Below are 26,290 nucleotides of genomic sequence, written 5' to 3'. Positions count from 1 at the left end.
TGTGTCTGTGTATTTTAACCTCCAGCCCCCTTGCCCAAAGCTCGGTAACTGGGTAATAGCGCACCGAGCGCAGACACGGGGGTGCGGTGCACGGCAAATAAGATGTGATGATTTAGACCCAACCTTCACTGCCTGGTCCCTCTTTCCTACCACTGCATCCCATATCCTCGGCAGAATCCTTGACCAAATAGAATTTCTTCTCCCAAACAGCGTCCTCATTCTACACTCACAGGGTGCCTTTTGCTATAAATTCTAATGAAAGATTCCCCTTCTCTGTCTAAACTGAAGGGCTACCCCTATTCAAGGCCCATCTGAGAGACTATGGAAACCTGATATGGAATGCCCCTCTGTATCCTGCGAATATGTCTTATTGCCATTCGTTAAAAAATAAGCTGCTTTGGCCTATGGCAGGGCAGAATATAGCTAGGTGGAAAATCCAAGCAGAGAGAGGGAAAAAGAAGGTGGAGTCAAGAAGACACCAGCAGTCGCCGGAGGGGTAAAATACCTGGCATTACCAGTAAGCCACGGGGTACATGGCGATACACAGATTATTAGAAATTGGTTCATTTATATGTAGAGCTAGCCAGTAAGAAGCCTGAGCCATCACCAAAACAATTATAATTAATATTAGCCTCTGAATGGTTATTTTATAAGCAGTTGTGGGGACCAGTGGGTTGAGAGAGAAACCAGTCCGTGGGACCAGGCAGGACAGACAAAGTCTCCAGCTATAGAAAGCCATCTGATAACTTGGCCACATCCTGTCCCTCTGCATTGTACTGCTAACAGAGTTTATTGGACTTGCTATAGTTCCCCGTTGGAATGGATGAGGTGGGACAGATCCAAACTCCAACTCTGGATTCATATGTCAGCAATAATGACTCAGCCCCAGCTCAAGGATGGTTTCATTTCAAATGATCCCAGATAAGCAGATGGTCTGAACTCCACTAAGATGCAAATGACTGAGTGTAGCTCCCCAGCTTCTTCCTGGGTCCCTCTAAAATAACTCTGTAGTTGGTTATTTACCTCAAACCTATGGGAATAGGGCGCCTACTAACAAGGCCACATCTATAGCTTCAGTGACTGTTCCACCTCTTGACCATGAAAGGGACCACTTTAGCACTTCAGAATCTCTCCATTACCAAATAATGATATTTACTTTGGCAAAATTTTATATCCCTTATACACCAACTTAATCATAATATTAAAACTATTTATGTATATTTTTAAAATGGTAGCCTGGTGGTTAAGTGTGTAGTACCTAAAATCAAACTGTCACAGTTCAAATTTCAGCTTACAAGGTATATAATCTCAAACAATGCACCTCAATTTCCTCATCTCTGCAATAAAAAAGCATAATAGTAGTGGTACTGAATCGTGAGGATTAAAATGAGATAGTCCATGTAAATGCTTTAAGCCAGTGTCTCAGATTAACTGACCTGACTCGTCAAATTTGGACAGTTATCTTAGGGAAGAAAGCCCTTACTCATATTTGTAATTTCCGGCATTTATTTACTGTTTGGAAATGAATGCATGTCTAAATTAATTGATTTTAGTAGTTCATGGCTTCAGAAAAGAAAGCAACCACTGGCAAAGGATGGCGTAGAGTCAGGAAGTCATTGACCCCATTGAGATGCAGCCAGAGTCCAGGAGTAGTTCAATGGCAGGCCCTGTGTTGACTCTCAGGACCAAAGAGGGGAAGATAGAGGAAAGAAGAAATCACGGTAGAAAGCACCATAAAGTTCTTCAAAATCACAGGCTTTGACTCGGTGATTGTGATTTGATGGTTTCTGAACAAAGAAATGTTTCAGAAAAAGAGATGAACAAAGAATGTTGCAGAAGCAAGGTGTCTGTCAATAAGGGTTAATTAAATAAATTTTGAAATAGTGACACAATAATATAAACCCATAGTTCAAAATTTAGAAAATGTCAGTATCTATTAAGTGAAAGAAAAAAGATGACATTATTGAGCATAAGGCCATTTCTAATATATATACTCTTATTTACATATGATAGAATGAGCCCAGGGAGAGATACATAAAATATTAATTACCAACTTGAAATGAAATTGAGTGTGAATTTTATTTTTTCATTGTACCATGCTTTTCAAATATTGACAGTGGACAATCTGAAAAAAATAGGGTTTTTGTGACATTGACCATGAAAGTTGAGTTTTTACAAATGCCACTGCTACAACTTGTGGTTTGCAGCCTGTTCTTGCTTTCGCTCGGGCTTCCAGTAGAGTGTCTTTGGATGTGAAGACATTGGGCGGTGTAGTGGATGCCAACTTCGTTTCTATCATTAGCTTTTGTCTAACCTTGAACTAACTTCCTTAAATTTCACTGAACCATATGAGTCCTTGTACAGTGTTGCTCTGGAGGGGTTGACGAGTTTACTTCTGAATTAGCTAGGACTGAGGGCCTTCAGGTGCTGAAACTACACAGCCAACTAAGCAGCTTTATGTAAAGAAAATACAGAGTTTAACTAGGCTTGTGTTACACACACACACACACACACACACACACACACACACCAGGACTAGGAAAACATGGCATCACAAATTTCAAAATACAAAATGTGAGAAAGCACACAGTCAGAGTCACACAACAGATTGATTCTTTGTTAAATTTCTCTCCCCTTCCTTTCCTCCATTCCTCTTTCTCCCTTCCCTTTTATCTCTTCCTTTATTCTCACTCTTTGCTGTTGTTGCTGCTGTTAATACTCACACTGTTGTATATGGAACTCGGGGCCTTGCACATGCTATCACGGAGCTGTCCACCTAGACATCTACTGATTCTCTCCAAATGCCAGATACTTGTACTATCTTGAAAGCGTGTGCTTCCTGAATATTTCGCCCAAATCTCTGCACGTATGCAACCACATTCATGCTTGTGTGTGAGAACGCGCACATGCGCGCACGCAAACACACACTTTAGTAACTGTCAGGAAGGTAGATTGTATGTGGTTCCTCGGAATGAAAACCAATTCTGTATCCTCATCAAATATGCAGAAATGACCTAACTGTACTCAGAAGGAAGGAACCGCACTGACTTCTAATGGATGATAAAGTACAGGGTAGAATTTCTTTCCTGAGTTTTACTTATCTTATTTCTGCATGACCTCATTCTGTTTCAGTGAACATTGTTACTGTCTTCATGTCATCCTGTAATAGAGCCAAAAGTACTGTATAAAAACCTACACATCCATCTATTCAGTGATAAATCTTCCACTCTTCTTACTTTAAGACTCGAGGCTCCATGCCCCAAATGCTTTAGGTTAATTGCTCTTTGTTTATTTAATTAGTATCTAACAGATAATTTAAAAAAAAATACGGCAGGTATGGGATGATGTCTCAGTGGGTCCAGATGCTGGTCATCGGGCCTGATGACTTGAATTCAATCTTCAGAACCATGGGCTAATGGAGAAAGCCAAATTCTACAAATGTCTGCTGACCTCCTCAGATACATGCATGCCCCCACCTAAATAAATAATAAGTGTAAAAAGTTTTCATGTAATTTAAAAAATAGAACTGTGTCAGAATTGCATGAGAAATTCAGTGCCTTGTTATTACCAGAAATATTCAGAACCACTTTAACTGCCTTATATTATATAGCTAATTTTCCTTTTCTGGAAAATTGGACTTCCACACCGCTCTTCTCAATATACTCATCACTGTGTAGTAGAGTTAATCAAATACTAATTTTGAGAATCATGAAAGGACACCTGTGAAAGCCCCTTAATACAACTGTTCTATCTTAAAATTTTATGTTTCCACAGACAGCTGCCTTTAGTCCGTGCTGCTGTGCCTCATGTAATTAGATAATTCTTTCAGAGCTATCATTTATTTCACTTGAGTGTGGACTCTATGTAACCCAATATCCTTTCCTTGCTAGTAGGGGTTAAAGTCATGGGCGATGATGTTTGGGGCTGCACAAGCACTCTCTTCTCCAGCAGTGTGGACCAAAGACAAACTGACACCGGCTCCCATTAAATCCTCTCCTTGGTAGCCACAGCCTCCTCTGCTACAGCTCCACACCATCGGCTCCCCCCTCGGAGCTCAAGGAATGGAAGCCAGCATTTTCCACAAGAACGCAGAAGGTGTAAGAGAAAGAACCCAATCATGTTTTTGGTTATCGGTATCATTAAATGGATGGGTTCCCCTGGGTTCTCTAAAGAAACAGAACCAACAGATGACGGGAATGGTCATAAATAATGAGTCTGGGTCTAAGAATTTTGCTCATGGCTACGGAGTGAGAATCCTAAGATCTTCAGTCTTCAAGGTGGAGGAGATGCAGGAAACTGAACGGAACATTTCATGAGAACAAAAAGAGGTTATGGTGTACATTGTAGCTTGAGTTCAGCTGGAGGATTGACTCAAAGACAACCAGGCAGGGACAGTGAACTCTCTTACTTTCATAGTTTAGTGGAGGCCCATCTCCTCTAAACAATACTTTGCCAAAGCCCCTGTTCCAACAGTCAGTCTCATCCAGAAATATCCCCCACATAGACACACACATTAAGAACAATGCTTAACTAAATATCTGGGTATCCCATGGTGTAGGTGTGTTGACACACCACAGTGAGTTTCAGTATTGTAGAATCCATCTCAATCCTCAGAGCTGAGAAAATTGATTTCAGAGGTACCTAGCTTTTGCAATTTGTAGTATAAAAGCCTCTTGGTCTTATTATGTGATTGTTATTATTATATTTTCATCTAAAGCTCATTCTAATACTTCACCATTCTTTCTAAAATTATTATTAATATGAATTTAAGCATATCTTCAACATATTAATAAATCTCATTTTGTGTGTCGAGGGAGAGAAAATGTACCTGGGTAAGTAGACACATGGCCTTAGGGAAGTTGTTAGTACTCTTGAGATGGTTTGCTCATTAGTAAATGATAATAACTGTACCAACTTTACAGGCTGGTTTTGTTGTTTATTTTGTTTTGATACAGGATCTCCCTGTGTAGCTAAGGAATCCCTAAAGTAAGATTGTCATGCCTCTGTCCCCTGAGTGTCATAGTTATAAGAGTATACACCACCACACCCAGCAGAATGGCTTTAAAGATAAGATAGTCAAGAGTTTTGGGAGGTTTTATAGGACTTTTTAAAAATTTATTATGCATGCAGTTTTTTTGCCTGAATGTATGCCTGAGGGCCAGAAGAGGGAACCATATCTCATTACTGATGGTTGTGAGCCTCCATGCGGTTGCTGGGAATTGTGCTCAGGACTTCTGGAGGAGAAGCCAGTGCTCTTAACCTCTGAGCCATCTCTCCATTCCCTCAGTATCCAAGGTTTTAAACATAAGCACTTAGAGTGACCAGGCTATATCAGATGCAATGGAACTATTTGTTCACTTAGCATCATGTAAAGCCTTGTGTATCCAAGTCTCTCCTTAGCTCTTTCTTTTTTCCTCCCGCTCTAATCACTGGCCCAATGTCGCTGCTGGCTCTGATCTCTCTCTCTCTCCTTCTCTGATGCACTTTCTTACTCTGTAAGCACTTGGGAAATTCCCTATCAAACTCTTCAAGCACAACACAGAAAAGAGAACCATGTTTCTCCACTCCAGAAGAGAAAGAGAAGATAGTTCAGACAAGGGATTCATGATTGGCTCATGAGCCTTGTTTGTTTAATTGTTGTTCTTCTTTGTATTGGTACTGAAATTGGTGTAAATACCCACATTTACTGTAGTTCAATCCCACACTCAACATGGGCATTGTGTTTCCAGACGCTTGCTGCTCTTTCAGGTAGACTGACAGACTAGACATCAGAGAGAACAGAATCCTGTGAGCCATCTTGCATTTTAATTACATTTCTGTGACTGTCTGTTCCTTTTGTGTTACCCGTCATGATATGATTAAAAGAGCTGGCTGAGCTCTTTGTTGCTGTTTTTTTCATCGCTGTTTCTTAAGGTTTTGCCCTAAGACCATCCCTGCTGCGTGACAAATCACTGTAACTTGGATTATTTAGGGCTCCACACATTTACAAAGCGTGGTTTAGACTGAGCTTAAACAAAGTCCACCTTCTCTTTGAGACAAACGATGCGTCAAACATCTGGGATGTTCATTTTCCCATCATCAAGAATATTTTCTGATATTATTTTGCAGAAGGAGTGGAATTCCTGTTACTTAATGAAATACTTATAATACATCATATACACATCATGTGAACAGTGCTATGGCCCTTTAATATATTAAGTGATGTTTATAGGGGTACATATCAGCTTCTGTAATAGTTATCAACTTCTTTGAGATATTATCCTGATAAGCTGAATCTGAAGATAAAACTGTATTTAAGAGGAAACAAATATGTGTTTCTTTGACCTCATTTGAAATCCTCCACTCTCAGGGAATTGAGAATAAAATGTGTACATAACTATAGAATAACACAGTCTACCATGTGTCAGGAATTAGGTGTGTCTTATTTAATTAAGTATGTGTAGCATTCATATGACACATGGATACATGTTTCTAACACAGAGCTATATTTTCCGTGTAACTAAATGCTTTGTTTGATCTATTAAGTACATTGGACTTTACTTTGAAGATAAAGGCTGATGTGTATGGGAACAGTCATGAAGGCAGGTGGACCTTAGACTTCATTTCCTCTTACCAAGGAATAGATTGATCGTGGAACCCCTGTATTCCTCAGCTGGAACCCCGAGACTGATCTTTCTTATTTCTTTCATTTTTGCTTTTTCATTTTGTGCTTTTTTTCACCTATTTACATTCTTTGTTACTTTCTGTTCTCTTCTACCCATTTGTTCACCGAAATTATTATAACCAAAAAGAAAGATAAAAGAAAAAAGAAAAAAATTTAAAAAATGACTGAAGATACAGCACAGTGGTATAGTGCTTACCTACTTAGTGTGTCTGAGGCCATGCTTCTCAGAATAAAGACTTTTAAAATCACAAAGACTGTAGAGGCAAGTTTTAGTGTTGACAAAAACAGGAGTAAAGATTCTGAAATGGCATCATCTATGATGACTGAGCTTCTCGCGTAGATTAACAAATGATATCAACGTCTAAAAAATTTGACTTCCTCTGCAGCAGGAGTTACAGTAGGTACAAGAATAAGCAAAGCAACGTGACTCTGCTCTCATACACACATACATAAGATTATTAGGCAGTGAGGTAAGGGATGTAGCAGGTGGGTATCAAATCCTAAGAAAGTGAGGTTAGAAAGGGCCTTCTTCTGATTATATGATGAGAGTAACTTACAGGGGATGGATATTTAACCTGAAGCTGGAGAAGATCAGGGTTACACAATCACAGGAAAGATAAGAGAATAGTTTCTAGGAGGAAGGAACAATCCATTGTGTCAAACCGCTGCTGAGAAAGACAGGGGTATATAAACGTCTAATGCATGTGGCCCTGTGAAGGCCTCCAGTGATCTTAGCAGGACTGGCTCCTTTTCATGCTTGGGGCACTGTCAAACGAGTGAAGAATGAAATACAGATAATGCTAAGGTACAGGTTATGGCCTATCTGCTTGAGAACATCTGTGTGGATCCTTCTCAGGAATAAGCAATTATTTCTCAACATAGGAAAGGAGCAACAGCTTGAGAGAGAGAGAGAGAGAGAGAGGCAGACTGTATGTTCTATTTTCTAGGAAGCATACAAATGTTTATATGCCAGCAGGAATGGTCCATTAGTGATGGGGAAACAGTGATGCAGAAGACAAGCGAAAGAAAGTTCTTGAGAACAGACCACGGAACAGGTTCATAAGTGAAGGGGTTTGTTTGTGATAAGAATAAGAAATATGTCTTCCACAAGACTGGGGGACATCACAACTTCGTATTCCCAGAGAATACATTGGAAACTCATGAAATCTTTGCTGAGTAAATCTAGTAGGTATCCAACCCAAACCAAGGAAACTGTGAATCAAAGACACAGAAAACAAGGAGGGGTGCAGAATGGGCAAGAAAAATTGGGGAGTGCTGTGACTTACTAATGCCCCTTGGTTAGCAGCTGCTTGTTCTGTAGTGTGATCTTTAGGATCCTAATCAGACACCTCATTTTTTTTAACTCAAACTGTAGCTTTTCATATGATAGCGTAGCCTACAAGGCATATAGTTGATTTGGTTTTAAATTTATTTGCTATCCATTGTGTTGCCTTAATAAGGTAAGGCTCAAATGGAAAAAAAATGTTTCCTACTTTACTAATTTATTTTCAGTTGTACGAAAGGAATTTAATTCATTTACCTATGCCTGGAATTTTCCTTGGTTTTTAGGATTACTTTTAGCACTGATAAAATTACTGATTGTATTCAAACAAAAGGCAGATTTCCAGACCACACATCTACTTCGCCTTAAAGGCAAAGGTGCTAGTGGACAACTGGTAGGATCCGGGTCATGGTTATATAGCCAAATGCTTACAAAGCTGCAAAATTATAAATTAACCAAAATATATTGCCTACTTTTATGAGCTTTGTATACACTCATTTCTATTATACTTGGTGGGGGATCAAGAGGAATAGAAGACAGATTGTTTGCTATTAAACATGTACAAAATACATTTTGAACATACAGAAATCACAAGATGCTTTTTGAAAACCTGCTTCTTAGTACTTAAGCTCCAGAATCTCAGACACCCAGAAGTATTAAAAACTCCAATTCTGTACAGAATTGACATCAAATAAGATGCTTTTGAAAACCAAGCATGTTTTGGAGTGGGGTGATGGCAATGAATCCTGCAACTTTGCCTCTGACTTTGGAATAAACTGAATGATAAATTTTAAAGTTCATATATATATATATATATATATATATATATATATATATATATATTCCTAGTTCCAATGCGGTGCAAACAGAAATGGTGTTTATACACTTCCTAATGGAGTGTATGAATAATGAATGATGAGGCTATATTTTATCACACAGTAATAAAAGTTGAAAATAATGCACTCAGGGGAATTTTGATGAGTTAATAACAAACATATAAATTTACCCTCACATATTCAAAGGGATGAGAAGTGATCTCATTTATTCTAGTGTTATTGTGAAATTTTCATTCATGTCTTGTTAGAAAGTCATCTTTAGTTAATCTCATTTCTTCTTCTTATGTTCTGAAGCTATTTCAATATCCTAACAATCCAAGTGAACTTTCTTCAGACTTCAAAACATATTTCTAGATCATATTTCTAGTTTAAAGGGTTTTTCTGGACCAGGGAGACAACTCAGTGAATAAAGCATTTGTCATTCAAGCATGAGAAGTGGAATTCAAATCCACAAGAGGCAGGGACAGGGAACCACTGGGGCAAGCTGGCTAGCTGAGCTAACTGCAGTAAGGTGGAGAGAGATTTGAAAGGATGTCCAGATCAACTTTAGGGCTTCTACTTGCATAGGCACAAACATGTATACGCACCTACAAAGACATGTGCACACACACTACATGTACAAACAAAAAATTAGAAATAAAGAAAGAAGAGAGAAGAAAGGAAGGAAGGGAAGAAGGAATTGAGGGATGATTTTTGGTTAAGGAATAGAAGTCTTAATTTAAACGCAAAGCAAGGGGAGCTCTGAATGAATGCTAATGATGAGAAACAGCTAACCAGTTGAAAAGTGACTAAGAAAATAGCCTTCTAGAGTCAGTAATATCCCTAAAAATCAAAATTAAAAAAAAAAACCCTCAGATTGTCCTACTCTTTACAGTATGGCCATAAGACTTGTTTCTATGCTACCTGACTTACTCCCACAGTGCCCCTGTGCACCCATTCCCACAATGCCCCATGCACCCATTCCCACAATGCCCCATGCATCCACTCCACAGGGCCCTGTGCACCCACTTCACAGAGCCCCTGCTTCCTCAATTTTTCCTATTTCCTTCCCCTTGGGCAGGCTCTTTCATGAGAAACTCCTTAAGCATTCATGGACATAGGGCTGTTATTTTCTAGCTCACAAGTCTTTGGTTCTGGCAGATCATTTTGAATCTGCATATGGACAAACCATTGTTTCAAGGGATGCACATGATCATATCAGGCCTACATGCTGGAAACAGAGTTGGGGAAATGTCTCAGTGGTTAAAAGCACCTGCTGCTCTTGCAGAGGACCTAATTTCCATTCCCAGTATCCCACTAGGTGCAGGCTAACAACCTTTGAGCAGGTACAGTAGATAATCCACCCTGGATAGGAAGGCACTAAGGAAAAATATACAAGGAGGACAGCGACAGACAATACAATATTTTTTAATAATCTAGTTATGCAGACCTGTGCAAAAATAGTGTTTTAGTGGAAATCTGAATTGAGTGAGACCCACTCCACTGGGACCCACAGTATCTTAGGGTAAGTTTCTCATGGTGAGGCCACCCATGCAAGAGCCTGTAGCTAGAAGGGAAGGGAGGCGTGGAAGAAGGGGCTGAGGAATGGTTCCTCAGTTAACATCATTGTTGTGCAATCAGGAGAACCTGGGTTCAGATCCCTAGAATCCATGTAAATTCAGGGTGGCTGTGACAGCCTACTTAGAACCCAAGTTTTGGAAAACAGATCCCTAGAATAAATTCTCTAGCTAGGCCAACATTCTCAGGTTGCTCTAGGTTTGACTAATATCCTGTCTCTCAGAAAATATGGTGGAAGATGCGTTTGGGAAGTTTTCTAACAGCAGCCTCTGACATCCACACGCATACACACAAACATATACTTAACACATGTGTACCTATACATGTACAAACATATACATACATATGTACACAGACACATGCTCTCATACCACACAAATGTACTCAAGAAAAGAAAAAAAATATACTGGAAATAAGGGGATATAGCAGAGATAGAGGCAGGAGCTTCTAAGGCAGGGCTCAAATAGGGCCATGTCAGATTCTAATTTTATTCTGAATAAGTTGAGTTGCCCCCAGAGAGTTTTAAGATAGTACTGACATGATCTAATTTGTAATTTAAAAAAAAAAGTCTCTCTGGCTTTGTGCAGAGGCCAAAGGAAGCTGGAAGCAGAGAAACCACTTAGAAGCCTGCCGCTATGATCCGTATGCTGGACCTGGGGTAGCAGTGGTGCAGGTTGCTGGTGGTGATTTTGATGTGAGTGTTTTTCATAGGCAGGACAGACATTGGCTACCAAGAAAAAGAAAGGATGATACTGTGTTGTTGTTTTATTTGAGGTTTTTTTTTTTTTTACTTGAACATTGGAAGACTCAAGGGGCCAGTTAGAATGAAGAAGAGAAAAGGGGAAGAAGTCAATCCTGTGTGAAAGCGGGGAGCACAGGAGTCAGAAGAGTGAGGCTGACATCTGAATGGTGTTGGTACACCATGGGATGGACAAACCCTGAGCTCTCAGGGAGGAGTTCTGGTTAGTTCAAGATGGCGGTTTGGAGAAGAGACTAACGACTGAGCACTGGATTCTCCAGGGTATGAAATCTGGGGAGATGAAGAGGGGAAATAAAAGAAGATTGAAAAAGATTGTTGAAAGAAAAACAAAGCAAAGAAAGTGTAAGGTCTTGGAGCCTAGGAAAGACCCTCAGGAGAAGGGAGGAGTCATCTGTGAGGTGGCATGTGGATGCTGATGCGGATGCTGATGCTGTTGCTGATGCCGTTGCGGATGCTGATGGCGTTGCCGATGCTGATGCTGGGTCAACAGGATGAGAACTGAGGACCAAACGGTGGAGATGGAGACTCACATTTGATTTCCTGTCAGCCAGTGCCACAGCTGGTACATAGAAACTGCTCCAAATCAGAGTCCTTGTTTGAGCCTCAACAATTCCTCACTTGCAGGGACATGATGAAAAGTAAAACAAAGACAAAGAAACAAACAAACAGAAAACCTCATGATAAACTCCTGCGTCTCTCCCCTTAGTTTGTACTGTCACCTTTCCTGTGGAGTAGTAGCCTGCTCAGTTCTGCAGATGGCATGCTAATCAATGAGAGAGAGAGAGAGAGAGAGAGAGAGAGAGAGAGAGAGAGAGAGAGAGAGAGAGAGCCTAAATAGAGATGACATCCAACAGATTGTCTCACCTCACTCAATCCTAAAGGCACAAAGATTCAAGTAACTGAGTGATCTTAATATCAGCTTTTATAACGTCATGGTCCTGACTCAGAAAAGGGTTTCTGGAAGTCTGTAGTCATTGCCCTGAGGCTGCAGTCACTTTGGATTTCAGGAATAGCAGATGCTGAGAAATAGGTCACCCCATGAGACTATCTCCCGGGCAGGTACAATCATATCAATAAAACTGCATTGGCCCATGGGCTAGCTCGCAGAGCCAGCACTGAGAACATGACAGCCAGACCACTAACCAAGGCTGCTTACTATCATGAGACCCCCCCCCACCCCTATTGCCCCAATTCTTCTTCGGTTTGCACCTAAATCTTACATCAGTCCTCACAGGTAGACTGGGATGCCTAATTTGGATCTTCACAAAGTGGCCATTTGGAGTAAAATCCTTTCCTGCTGTTTTCACATTACTTTTTATGGTTTTCCTTGGGGCAAATGGCTGGACCTGACATGTTAAAGCCCCCAGAATCAGCCCTCTGACTTAGGACTCTAGCAGAGAAAAAGGAATGGAAAATAATAAGTTATAGTACAGGCAGACAGGAAAAGGTATTAAAAAACAATAAAATGCTGCAACGGTTTCCCTTATAAAGGGTAGCATGAGGAATACATAGTAGCTGACTGAGAAAGCCTCTTGATTTGTGTAGCTTTAAATGGGTCTTTGTTTTTTTTTTTTAATCAGTCTCCACACTATAGCCCAGGCTCACTATGTTGCTCCTCCTGCCTCTGTCTCCCACATGCTGAGATGATGTATGTATGCCACTGAACCCCAATGGCTTTGTTTTAGTATGAAAACTGTCTCAGGACTTTCGAGGTATACCAGAAAGATCTAGTAGAATCAATAATAGAAGAGTCAGCCAACAATTGTCTCCCATTGACATACCAAAATTTATTTATGCTTTGGCTATTGATGTTCTTTAAAGTTTCCTCTGGTTATTTTAAAATAAAATTTAACCAATAAAATCTTATTTTACTCACTGACCGCATTTCACTAAGATACATTTTTCTCAGGTGGGGAATTATTCGGTCAAAGATCATGAACATTTTTAAGACTATTAGGGGTGCTCTGGTCTCTTAAAAATTGATTTACCTTACTAGCAGTCACGTATAAATAATTAAGCTTTATTGAAGTCTTACTCGAGTTATGCCATGAATCGTTATGTCATGGTGGGATTTGCAAAGTGTTTAGATACTCGTACCCAAGGAGAATGATCTTAGCACTTACACACAAAGAAGATGTTTTCCTTTCCTCTGTTTTATCTTAATTGTTTTCAAACTAGATACTTCGCTAATAAGAAATAATTATAATAATCATTTATTTTGAATCATGTGTTAAACACAAATGGTATGTATGGTAGGGAAAAATTAGTTTTTGAATCAGACCAGCACATATTTGAGTCTCCAACTCATTACTTGGGCATGTAATCCGTCATTTTAATTTCCTCTTCAATACATATGTGAATATTAATCTCCATTTCCTAAGTATTAAAGAGAGTTAAAATCAGATCTATGTGAGACCCCTGTTAGTAAGAAAATTATTCATAAACATGGTGTCACAAATCCATGAATTTCTAGGCTAGTAAACTGTTGAAACTGCGAGCACCTGGAGGGTCTCCTGGGAAAGCACCGGCTGTGGCTGTAGACCAGGGCTCAGCAGTGTCTCTAGAAATAGCAGCCAGTGAGCGCCAGGTGACTAAAGGAGGCTTCAGCTCAGCTCCCAGGCTTTGTGATTAGGCGAGTTTGCAATGGTGAGGGAATAACAAGAAGAAGACAAATGGAAGTCGGATACATCACAACATTCGGTCAGTTTCCAATCCGGTAAGAGAATCCATCGGGATGGGTAGAGGGCAGTCTGGGTCATCTCGTGAGGTCGGGAGCACAAACATTGGGATTTCTGTCAGTGGCTGTTTAAGTGAGTCAGCAGAGAGAGACCCTTTTTGATTCTCAGAGAAACAGATTTAGTCTTTAAGTCTGAGATGAAAAAAACCCTGTGAAGTTATTCAGTGTGTCTTTGCAGCATTGACTTACCATCCTTTGGAGTCTCGTGCAAAACCAACAACCACCTCCAAAGAACAGGATGACAAATGCACCCATTTGAACACAACCCGAGAGTTTGATAGAGTAAGCGAAGCAGACGTTTTCTCTGTTTTGTTCAGTGTATTTACCACACTGACATTTGGGGAAAGATGACTGCATTTATGATAATTAGAAAATGAAGAAGGAGTTACAGTGAGCTGAGCTAGGAAATCTAGACATTTTTACAGGCAGACTTCACTAAAATGCCAGTCAGTATTTTCTGTGGTGATCTGGTCAGGGGACTGAAGAATAAATGTTTTTTATATGAAATGCTCTGGCCTAGTTCTCAGCTGGGAGCGGAAGCTCCCCTGTTTTCCTTCATCGAACCAAGAACCTTGGCTTTCAATCTTTGTAGCATTCACAATAATTTTGGCTCTAATTAAAATTTATCTATGATTTCATTAGTTAATCGGCATAGAAGGCAATATTCTCAGATAAAGAGACTCTCACAAAATGTTTGTACAAATTTGTCTCAAAATATATTTATTGAATTCCCTCTGTGTTCTAGAGTCTGGGCATACAGAGATGAAAAATGAGAATCTAGTTTGAATGTTCAAAATAGTATTAGTGTCTCTGGTATTGATACAAAGTAATGGACAATTTTGATTTTATCTGTGGTCCTTAAGAATAAATAACAATGTCAAAAATAATGTGGTTGGTATTTCCATCCATTGTTATAATAAAATTGGATTAACTTCCTGTGTGATCCAATATTGCAGAGAATAATCACCCAGGATAGCCCAGATAAATCATTTGACTCAAGAAATCAAGCTCCATTTCCTATAAAATACAGGGCTGCCAGATCTTTTTTTCTTTTGAGTGGATCTCTAGTAGGAAACATGAGCAGATAATAAAGTCAAATGAGGGCCAAAATTTCAAAGTAGCATTTGAGATTCAGCAGGCAGATTTTAGAGAAAGGAAAAAGAAAGAAGTTTTCAATGATTTTCTTTTAATATCTATCATACAAACATACACACACACACAAACACACAAACATTTATATATAGGTTAAATGTATTATATATAATATTAAATATATGTTAATATGTTTAATACAAAGAGGGTTAGGTTTAGCAGCCAGATTATAGACTAAGGATAAAAAAGAGAGTTTTCAATGATTTTCTTTTAGTGTCTACCATATACACAAATACACACATACACAGTCACACACAAATTTATGTATGTATATATATATATTAATATGCAGAGGGTTTATTATCTATTTAAACTTTTACTTACTAGATAGTAAAGCTCCAAAGGCTTTTTAATTTCTGATACCAAAATACCTTCCCCTACAGAGTCCACAATCTTCAACTTATTTTTTAAATTATCACCATGAATCACTCTGTTAATAATTAATGTTAACTTGTACAGTATAAGATTGGCCATTTCTATATTTAGTTGTAATGAGGAAGAACATATTATGTATAGCCTCTTTGTTCTTTTGATCAATTCATTTCCTTCTCTGGGACACTTTAATAATTAAGTCACAGGAAGAGCAATCCTAAGAAACATCACAGCCTCAGCCCTACTAACAGGGAAAAAAAGAGTTTCCGCTGTAAGGATTGAGATGTACTAAGATGAAATTGGCACAGTAATGCTGTGGATAAAAGCTTTGTTGCAGACAACAACACTCAGAATCTTGCTTTTCTAGAAATGAGATGTCTTTCCAAGTGCAAATCACAGAAATAACACAGTGTGGGAAAATTACGTGATTATTATTATTATTATTATTATTATGTTGCCAGCTCCATGGGCGTACTAAAACTTACCCCACACTCCGTCTTTATTCACTTTAAGTTACACAGAAAATTGTTAATGCCCACTGTGACAGGAAAATAATCAGGATTACCGAGGATGGTCAACCATACCATTTTGAGTTGCATCGCAAAAACACATGCCAATAGCCCACACTTCGTCTTTATCGTGTTTCTTGGAGAATTGTGTAGCTCACCAGATGAAGGAAAGCAAAGCCCTCTGACCCTCACTGAAGTGAAACATGAACTCCTCCATGGTGGGAATTGAGAGGAAAGAAACGTGTGACATCCACCCATGCAGGGTTTGACTCCAAGCCACTCAGAGGTGGTTTCACAGATTGTGTGTGGTCTCCTGCCCTTTTGGGGCTCAACTTTTATATGAGATCACTTTCAAGTCTGGAAATAATAACCCCCTGTTGCCTGAGTACCAGAGTGTTAAAAAGAGAAAAGGAGAGATAGGCATCTGACTCTTTTACTGTCAAAAAAAGCACCAATGGCCAGTGTAACATAATAATTTCTTCATTTTAATAAGAAGATATCTGTATATTTTGTGACTTAAAACAACCTCGGTTTCTGACTAGAAAGCAAGTTCTCTGGAATATTTAAGGCTTATATCTCATCTTCACTCATGTTGGAGGCCGAGGTAGGAAGTCTTTTTTGTCCTTACAGGCTCTCTCTGTGAGTGAGGCGGTCCGAGCAGTGATAGTTAGAGATTTGTCATCTTTTTTTGTTGTTCAGTTGTTTGCTGTTTTGTCTTTTAGCTACTGTCGGAGTTTTGGTGGTTGGTTGGTTGGTTGGTTGGTTGCTTGGTTGGTTGGTTGGTTGGTTGATTGGAACTGAGTCTCACTATGTGGCCCTAGCTGGTCTGAAATTTGCTATGTAGATCAGGTTAGCCTTGAACTCACAGAGATTCTTCATTACTGAGATTAAAACCATGCGCCACCACACCTGTCAAGTTTTATTATCGTGAGGAGTTTCACCCTAGAAACCTAAATGTGTCTGACCTTGTTTTCCCAACAAGATTTGTCTGCACACTGTTTTCCTGCCTGGACCCAGTTTGAGCCGCTTTCAGCTCACACTTTGACTGCCATCTTCTGCCCCCAAGAGTGAGAAATGCTGAAGAAACAAGAGAAGTAGAAGCAACCCAAGGGGGGAATGAAATAGAACACAAGGAATAACAATAGGTGAAAATATCAATACAGAAGAGGAAACAGAATCAGGGAGATGAAAGCAGAAACTTCTGTTGACCGGAACGTACAATAATGAGACTTGAAAAGTCTGTTGAAGCGAGTAACTTGCTCTTACATTCACTGACTGTACGCAGGATAAATTTAATCATGGTTAAGTCACTGCTTTTCTTCCATCTTGGGTTTTGTGTTAAGTCTCTATCTCTCGCGCTCTCAATCTCACCGTGTGTGTGTGTGTGTGTGTGTGTGTGTGTGTGTGTGTGTGTGTAACTTTCTACAAGTTTAGATAATACAAAATCACAAAGCACAAAGACGAACATATCATAAGAATATGTGGTATAAATTCTCTAATTTATACAAGCTCTTTCTCCCCCAGTGAATATGTACTCAAGAAGGTCAAGGTTCTCATTACTTTATGATTTTTAAAAATAATTTATTATTATGATAAAGCCTATTATAATTATATAAATTTAGATCTCAGGGAAATGTATACAAAAGGGCTAACTAGGAGATTGAAGAAATCTTTAGAGGCAAAAGAGAAAGGCTTATCACAGGACAAGATGAGTGAAAGAGGGCACTAATTAATTAAGAGGTAAAATTAAAGCAGAGGAGAGAGATTAATGAAATAAAGAGAAAACTAGGTTATACAGGGCTTTCCAGATGAAGCAGCTAAGGGATTCTAACCTAAGTTGCTAAATTTGGATGCTTTTTTATTGGCACTTAATTTGCAGTGGGAGAAAAAGACGCAAGATGAATATAAATTTAAACCAACAACTATAAAGACTCTTCCATACCCTACTGAACTGGTTGAAGAATAAAGAGAGATGGAGAGGCCAGAGTCAGCAGACCTTCTTAAAACCTGATATTCTGACTCACATATAAAACAAAATATATAATTTTGTGGCAGTGAAATAATTTGAGCATTGTGTTTTCCTCTTTTCTGATTGCCTGATTGACTTTCGGGTAAAACTCCTTGATAGATGTGAAAATCAATCAGAATAAAGTGGCCCAACACAATCAGGCCACTTCCTGCCCTGATGGTATTAATTGTTCTAGTCAATAAGCTTTGGGCCTCCATTTGAGCAGTGAAGTCACTACTCCATTTCTCTTTGTTCTGAATATCCAGAGAAGAAGCTCACTGAAAGAATTGTTTTCAGCGTTAATATACAATAAATTCATATTGGTAAGAGCTAAGTCTACCAAGGATCTGTCATCTGCCAGTTCTAGCTGTTTTCCATTTTTCTCCCTAAATTTTTATGTGTTTCCCAGAGTTTTAAAAGTTATTCTCATAAAAAAAGAGTACATATCTCACCCCCAGTTGATATATAAATTCCTGGAGAGTTCAGGTTCAATAGAAATTACCCATTCCAGTTTGACCCCAAATCTTTCTCATCCTCCTGTGTTCCTAACTATAATTTATTGATGTACAAAACTTATTTGGTATTTGCTTATCTACCTGCAGCTTCTAAATACGCAAGCATAATTATTTGTTCGATTATCCTGTCATTCTAGCAATTTCCAAAGCAGACAGAACAAAAGCTTCTAAATGTGTAAGCATAAAGGTCAAGAGAATCCTGCCCCATGTCTTACCTTTAACAAACAAGAAATTTATGTCTGTTCTCACTCACTACTGCCCATTACCTGCATCGTAGTTTGTGTTAACAAAATAGCAAAGATTTACTTTCTCTTGGATATAGATATAGATATAAATAGATATCTGACTATGTGGGGGCATGTGCATGTGAATACATGTGCTCACAAAAGCCAAGGGATAATGGATTTTTTGTAGCTGTCATCACGAGCAATGGCGAGCCACTGGGTGGGGTGCTGGGAACTGAACTCCAGTCTGCAGAAAGGTCAGTACATATTCATAACCACTGGGCCACCTCCCTGACCTCCAAATACATGAATTCTGTGACCCATAACTACAATAGAATGTTTATGTCCAAAACCAAAACAACAGGAATATGGAAATACCATTAACTTTGCATAGAAATTATCTTCAAACAATTGTGAACTGGGGTGAGAAGAGAGGTGGAGATGATCTAGGAGGAGTTGAGAGAGGGAAAAATAATCAGAATATAGTGTATGAAAAAATTCTATTTTCAATTAAAAAACAGAAAAAAAGATTATCTTTGGGTATTTTTCTGCTTCCCTTAAATATATAATGATCAAGGCATCAGAACTGTATTATATATAAAATGTGAAATATTCAAAATTAATTCTGCATATTTCTAAAGTGCATATTTCTCAACTGAGCAGAACCTGTCTAGAGCAGAGTCCTGTTTTCCATCACCCTTCCTAAGCCTACTACATAAGTTACCCTCTTTCACTCAGTAACAGCACAGTGTTGATTATGATGGTTCTTATTCTTTAGCTGCACAAAGATTTATTCAATACCTATTATGTGCCTGGTAATGGAGGAGATGTCTGAACTAGATAGACACGTTCCCATATAATAGAGTTCTATTGGGAGAATACAAACTAGTAAATACGACATGTTGGTCAATAATAAATGCCATCTGGAAATGGAATAATGTGGCAGAGACCAGCCACATAGGAAGGCTTCTCTGAGGAAGCGAAGTTTAAATAGAGAACTGAAAGACCAGAAAGAGCTGCCACACATTAGCGTTAGAAAATCTTAGAAGCAGCAGGCAAGTTAAGGACAAGGCAATATGGTCAAAATGCTCATAGTTTGCTGAGGCCCTGTGAGGACAGAACGACCTGGATGGGGAATATTAGGAAAGAATCAGAGTCAACAGGGGCCAGACCAAGTAGGGCCTGAAGACCACATAAGAATATAATTCTAAATATGATAGAAAGTCACTGGAGGATTGAAAGGGAGACAGAAAGACAGAGAGAGGCAGACTAAACTCAGGGGTAAAATAAAGTATTTTAAGAGATATGCAAAAGGCAAAGAAACTTTCAAGAGAAGTTTTACATGTATGATCCCCTGTTTAGACAATGGAGAGAATCCCGGTCCTGTGTAGAAGTCAAGGGCTCACTCTTGGTGGTGTTCAGTTGAGCAGTTCACCAACCTAGAAAAATCCTAAAGACCAAGATGGCAGAAAACAAAAGATAAATCAAGCTCATCCCTAAATTGGGCACCCATCACAAGGCTAAGGGGACACAGAGGCAGAAAGAATATAAGAGCCAGAGGATGTGGGGAAAGGCTGTGAAATTCTGTCTTCTGGACAAGACATAGCTATGACCCTCGTGAACTCATAGATGTAGTCACCCGCACAGGGCAACAAAAATTCCAGGACAGATGAGGTAGATGATGCTCAAGTCCCACCCCTTCTGTGGAACCCCTGACCTGGATACTTTCTGAGGAGAGAAAATCATTCTTTTCTGAGAATGTGGCCATGGACACAGTGGGTGGCCCCACATCCAAGCACATAGGGGCAGCAGTAACTGGATTTAGTGAGTCATTGAGTTGAGAGAGGTCATGGTGGAGGTATATGGCAGGAGTTGGGGGTAAGATATTGGGAATGTATATGACTATATTTCATCATACACCATGTGAAGTTTTCATCATACACCACGGAAAAGTTTAAAAGTTAATAAAAAATACATTAGAGAAATTGAAACTACACTAGAAACCAAGGAAAGGGAAAGGACAGAGAGAGCAGGATAGAAAAAAAAAGTGTCACCTGAATAGAAGTATGTAAACATCTAGCAAGGAGAATATACAAACAGTGTGGCTAGAAAGAAATACAGTATATTTTGGCTCAACTGTATTTGAATGTGAGATTAAAATATTTAGAAACAAATCATCCACATATAGTGCAAGAAAGTATTTCTGCAATAAAGTCTAGATTCTATAGATTTCAAAGAAATTCCACATTACAGGAACTATCATACCAAGGAAACAGTGTGAGAAAGTTCTGTGTCTGTGTGTGTGCTTAAATTTAGAGACAGAGGATCTTATGAGATTGCAGGCAGAAAAAGTAAGTTATCTGCTGCAAGGCTAGCCTCAACTTGGGGTATATTTTACAATAACTTTAATTGCCAGAAGGCATTGGAATAATAGCAGCAGCTTTCCAAGGCAAAAAATAAAAATAGGGATTGAATTAAGAATCCAATATCCAGGCAAGATGTCATTTGTTACTAAAAGCATCATAAACATAATTTCAAAGATAAAATGCCTTCAAAAGTATAGCACTCCTGAGCCTCACTAAAAAGTAACAGATACTTAAATCCAGCTATATAAAAGATACATTCAAATGAAGAGCACAGGAATGGTAGAATCCTTCTAAGAAAGGAACCGAGATTCCAAGGAGAGGGACCAGCCCTTTGCCAGCTAGGCATATGTGAATTGACTCTGCGGGTGGGGGAGAGAATAGCATGTTTACAAGCTTCAGGTGTGAGCACAATGTATAGAGTGTAATGTATGTAATAGATAGATGGGTGAGGTTAAGATGGGAAGAGCACTCAAGTTTGGTTAACCAGAGACCATTTAAAAACTGAGGGCTCTTTTAAGTATTTTGACTATATAACTGCAATTGAATGGACTAGCATTTTGGACATATCATTATGGTGTTCATAATGGAAAATTAATTAGATGGGCCCACTAAGAAGTTTCACTGGGTAAAGGCACTTGCTACCAAGCCTGGTGACTTGAGTTGAATTTCCTGGAGCACACGAATGGTAGGAAGAAAGAGCCAACTGAAACTGAGTGTTCTTCTGACCTCTACACGCCTCCATGGCATAATTGGGCATGCACAGGCACACACACACACACACACACACACACACAGAGAGAGAGAGAGAGAGAGAGAGAGATGATGATGATGATGATGATGATGATGATGATGATGATGACAGATCTGAACTAATATGATTAAAATATAAAATATAGACGAAGATAAAATGGTTGGTCATTCAGGAGAGACTGAGAAAGAAGAACAGAGAGATGAGATATTATCTGACAACAGACAGTAGAATAGACACTGCCAATTCGCTGTCATAATAGCGAAAAATATGAAAGAAGTCAATCAAAAGGACTACCAAATATGAAACTTCACCATATAAAACATGTAAAGAGAAGACAATTTAGTTGTGGGTAGAGAGAGGAAGAAGTGACTGAGTTTCTTAATGTTGGGTTAGAAGCCCAAGTGGAATATCTACGTAGTAAGACACACAGCAGAGAAGAATAGAAATGTGGAGTGCAGATGTAAACAGAAGCAAATGGCAACACAGAGTGATAAGACAGGACTGAGTATCCCTACAAATGCGTCAAAGGAACAGAAGTTCTCTGCTTAGTTCAAAGACACAACAGAAAAATTGTTCTGGAAATCACTTGCCAATACAAATCCTAACCAAATACAGGGGTTCAATCACTGAGAACACAGTCAGGAATAGAGACTCACTGAGACCAAGAAGGGGGTGCTTAACAAAGTAGACTTCTTTGCGACTATGGGGAAACAGAATTTCTCTCAAGGATTTTAGGGATTTAGCACCCAATTTTCCCTTATGTAACATGTTAGTTTCTGTTACTATAACACTATTGCAAGCTTCAGCCCATGGTCAGTTGGCCTATTGCTTTGGGGGCTTTGGCACGGTGGTATAGTATAAATTACTCAAAACCTGGAGACAGTAAGCAAAGAAAGAGAAGGGGCTAGAGCTTGGGGACTTCCTCCAAGGACACGTCAGCTTGATCTAACTTCCTCCCACTAGGCTCCACTTATTAAGGCTCAGGACCAGGTCACTAAATCATTAGCATGTGGCCTCTGAGGGACATTTTAGATCCAAACTCATGAACATAGCAACTGTGTGAGTGACTGACTGCTATAAAATATCTTAAGGTTCCCATTTAGAATTTCCATTTCTGCTTGAAATGGAAATCTTTAATCATAGAAACAATCAAGTGGGTCTTAGAATTCAAGCTAAAATATATCATAAGCTATTTTATGGTAACTTTAAAATGAAGCTATAGCCTTATTATATGCCTTAGAAATTTCTGCTTTATCTCATTCAAACCTATATGCAACAGCACAGAAGGAGCTAAACGCTTCCAATACCTATTCACAGAGATGTAGGTGGCAAGGTGGCATATACCCATTAACTACAGGAAGCCACGCTCCTCTTCTGTTGGAAATAAAATTGTCAATTGGTTAAGAATCCTTTCTTTTTTCCAAATTTGTACTCACACTCTGTCTGGCATGTATGAGGACCCCAAATACACATATATCTATTGAATCTATACTTTAGCATCACTTAGTTTATGGGGTAATCGTCAGAGGTCCGTGCGTGCTCTGTGGAATCCAAGTCTTCCAGACAAGCAGAGACCAGAGGCAAATTATTCAAATGTTTGCTGCAGCAAGCCAGAGGGTTCTAATTTCAGCTGATTACCTCTGTGCATTTAGCTGGGTCATTCAAATTTCTGGTTCAAAGGCATAGCTTTTACCATCTTACAAAGTTGTTTTGTTGAGTGATTTTAATCTTGAGTTCCTATTTTACTTCCCATTTGAGACTTTAATACCGTTTCCACAGTGACAAGCCTCTGTTAATCATGGCCCTGGGAATTGAGCTCTCAAGGGTTTACACAACCCCCTTGTCTCTCAGTTCCCAGGGTTGATTGCAACTCCAAATCCTGCCCTTGGGGACCAGAGACAGTGCCTGCCTACTCAGCCTGCCTGAAAAACACAGTGGGCAAGCCAGAACTCAGTGGCTCCTCATCAGTGTTTCAGGGATGTTAGCTCGGACTTCTACCTTTAGTCACGTAAATAGCTGTCATATAGTCTCTGAGATCTAGCAACAGCTTCCATTTGCCATCAGTTTTTTACACGGCAGGCTTTAGGAGGAAAAGAAGTCTTTGTTATTGGGAGCTATCAGGTAAACTGGGTTTTCATAGGTAGAAAAAGGAATTAAGCTTGAAACTATAGGCTAACTATAAACTGAAAACCACCACTGGTATCTAAATCCTACTGGTCCTTGAAGGCTTAACTCAAGTTTTACTTTCTATATTAAATTGTTATTGACTTACAGGAAGCAGCTTTAAGCGATTAAAAATATAGTAAATAATATACAAACACATACAGATCACTACATGAGCTTTAAATGTTTTATTTTTTTTAATTAAGTGTATATGCAGGTATCTGTGTCAGAGTATATACAAACATGAGTGAAGTGCACAGCAAGGCCAGAAGAAGCTAGCATCACAGGTGATTTGACTTGGATGCTGGGAACCAAACTTGGGTCCCTTGCAAAAGTAGTACATGCCTTTAACTGTTGAGCCATCTCTGCAGCTGCCATTACATGATTTTCATGCCATAAAGAATCACTCTCTGAAAGAAGAGGGTCACATCTTATTAAGATAGAAGACACAGACCCCAAGTTCAGTGGAAACTGTAGTGACAGGGTGTAGTGAATGCTCAAGGGGACAATGCTGTGGGATAATGCTTTGTACCCTGTAAAGATCTGTCACTCTCATTGATTTAATAAAACACTGATTGGCCAGTAGCCAGGCAGGAAGTCTAGGCAGGGCAACCAGACTAAGATAATTCTGTAAAGAGGAAAGGCAGAGAGTCGGTCACCAGCCAGATGCAGAGGAAGGAAGACGGGAATGCCTTACTGAGAAAAGGTACCAACCCGTGTATCTAAACATAGATAAGAATTATGGGTGAATTTAAGTTGTAAGAGAGAGCTAGTTAATAATATACCTGAGCTAATAGGCCAAACAGTTTAGGATTAATATAAGCCTGTATGTGTTTCTTTGGGAATGAATGACTGCAGGGCAGGGCAAGACAAACTTTTGTCTATAGAAAAATCCTTTTTAATTGTGGCTGTGCTCTTCAACCTCTCCCTTCAGCCTACCCAGGTACTGACAGTACCTTTACCTAGACTGAGATCAAGATTGCACACCACTTTTAAGTTAAAGTGTTTCACTAATGGCTTTGTCTGACTATCCAATCAGTTCTCCAAGAGCAGCTCTTCTCAGGGGTGAACACCCAGGACTCAGCTGAATCTGCAGTTTGCATAGACTTACAGCCAGAGAAAGCAGCAAAAACACTGAGATCCTTAGTTAATTCCCTGGCTAAAACCTGGCAATTTCTTTTCTAAGAATTCTGACTTAGTCCTTATGTGTAGTTTAATTTTATCCCCTCAAGATCCTTACGTTGGAGTTCTAACTCCCTAATACCACGGATATGAGTTTATTTAGAAGTAGGGTTATTGCGAGTATAAGTTATTAAAGTCATACTAGAGTAGGGAGAGTTCCTTATTCGATATGATCAGCCCTGATAGAAGGAGAAAACTGGACACCGCTACTTAAAGAGGGGAGAGTCACAGAACAACCATGTGATGCTTCAGGCAAAAGCTAGCACTGCAGGGCAAGCAATACCAAAATTTTTCCCCAAACAATGGAAACTAGAAGACAAGGAAGATTCTCCCTTGGAGACAAGTGAGGGATCAAGGATCTACTCATACTTTGATCTAAACTCTTATCTCCGTAACCCCAAGACAACATATTTCTGTTCTTTCACAATAGATAGCACAAACACAAATATATGATTGTTTTGAAAGTGTTGTTGACGGTGTGGATACAGCTTTTCAGACCATTTCTGATGAAATTCTCCTTTTGCCGTCCCCAGAAGGGAGCGGATGTGTGTTACCAGGCAGAATCTTTTAGAGCCTCTGCTCTGCTTCAAGCCTCAATTTGCTCACCTCTGTAACAAGATAGAGGGCCCCCACCCCTATGCAGGCATTAAAATACCCTAAGGTATTTCTGGAAATGCAGCCCGGAAAGTAGGTGAGCCTACCACTTTGACTGGGACCCATTACACCTCTTTATATTCCCAAACTGTTAATACCCCTGTTCCTGTCACATCGAGCACTTGGCCGTTTCCAATCATTTAGCCTCACAAGGTTATATGTACGGAATATATAATTTCCTAGCAGGCCTACAAATTCTCAAAGCAATGTTATTCCATCATTCCCTTTTTAAAGTCAGTTGAGAGAGTCCCCCCTTAAAGATTCCTTACCCTAGAGTAGATTATAGATGCAAAGCAATCTCTTCAACAGATGGATGAGAAGAGCCATCCAACACTTAGTTATACTAATCTACTCCTCTCAAAGCAATGAACTCAACAGTAATAGAATACAGGAAATGCATAAGATTCAGTTTCCCTTTCTTAGAAGTACTTATCTTGAATCACTATGAGGCAGGTTTTTAAGATATCTCTCTCTCCCTATCTCTATCTCTTTCTCTCTCTCCCTATCTCCCTCTCTCCCTATCTATCTCTATTTCTCTCTCCCTACCTACCTATCTAT

At 39.3% G+C, this 26,290-nt stretch overlaps 1 protein-coding gene across 3 annotated transcripts in view; it reads left to right on the top strand.

The window, feature by feature from the left end:
• Positions 1-26,290, top strand: part of Ptprr (protein tyrosine phosphatase, receptor type R) — a 232,128-nt gene that overhangs the window by 103,844 nt on the left and 101,994 nt on the right. The window contains exon 1 of one of the 3 annotated variants that reach the window (XM_005358045.2): positions 13,707-13,815. The exons of 1 other annotated variant lie outside the window; for it this stretch is intronic. The gene's annotated coding sequence lies outside the window, so the exon portion shown is untranslated. Of the gene's footprint in view, positions 1-13,706; positions 13,816-26,290 lie in introns of those variants that run through there. One more of the 3 variants, XM_013350387.2, reaches the window with a different exon arrangement.

Source organism: Microtus ochrogaster, chromosome 24, assembly GCF_000317375.1.
Source record: "Microtus ochrogaster isolate Prairie Vole_2 chromosome 24, MicOch1.0, whole genome shotgun sequence".
NCBI lineage: Eukaryota > Metazoa > Chordata > Mammalia > Rodentia > Cricetidae > Microtus > Microtus ochrogaster.
Note: the sequence above shows the minus strand (reverse complement) of the source record. Positions and strands in the feature narration are given on the sequence as shown.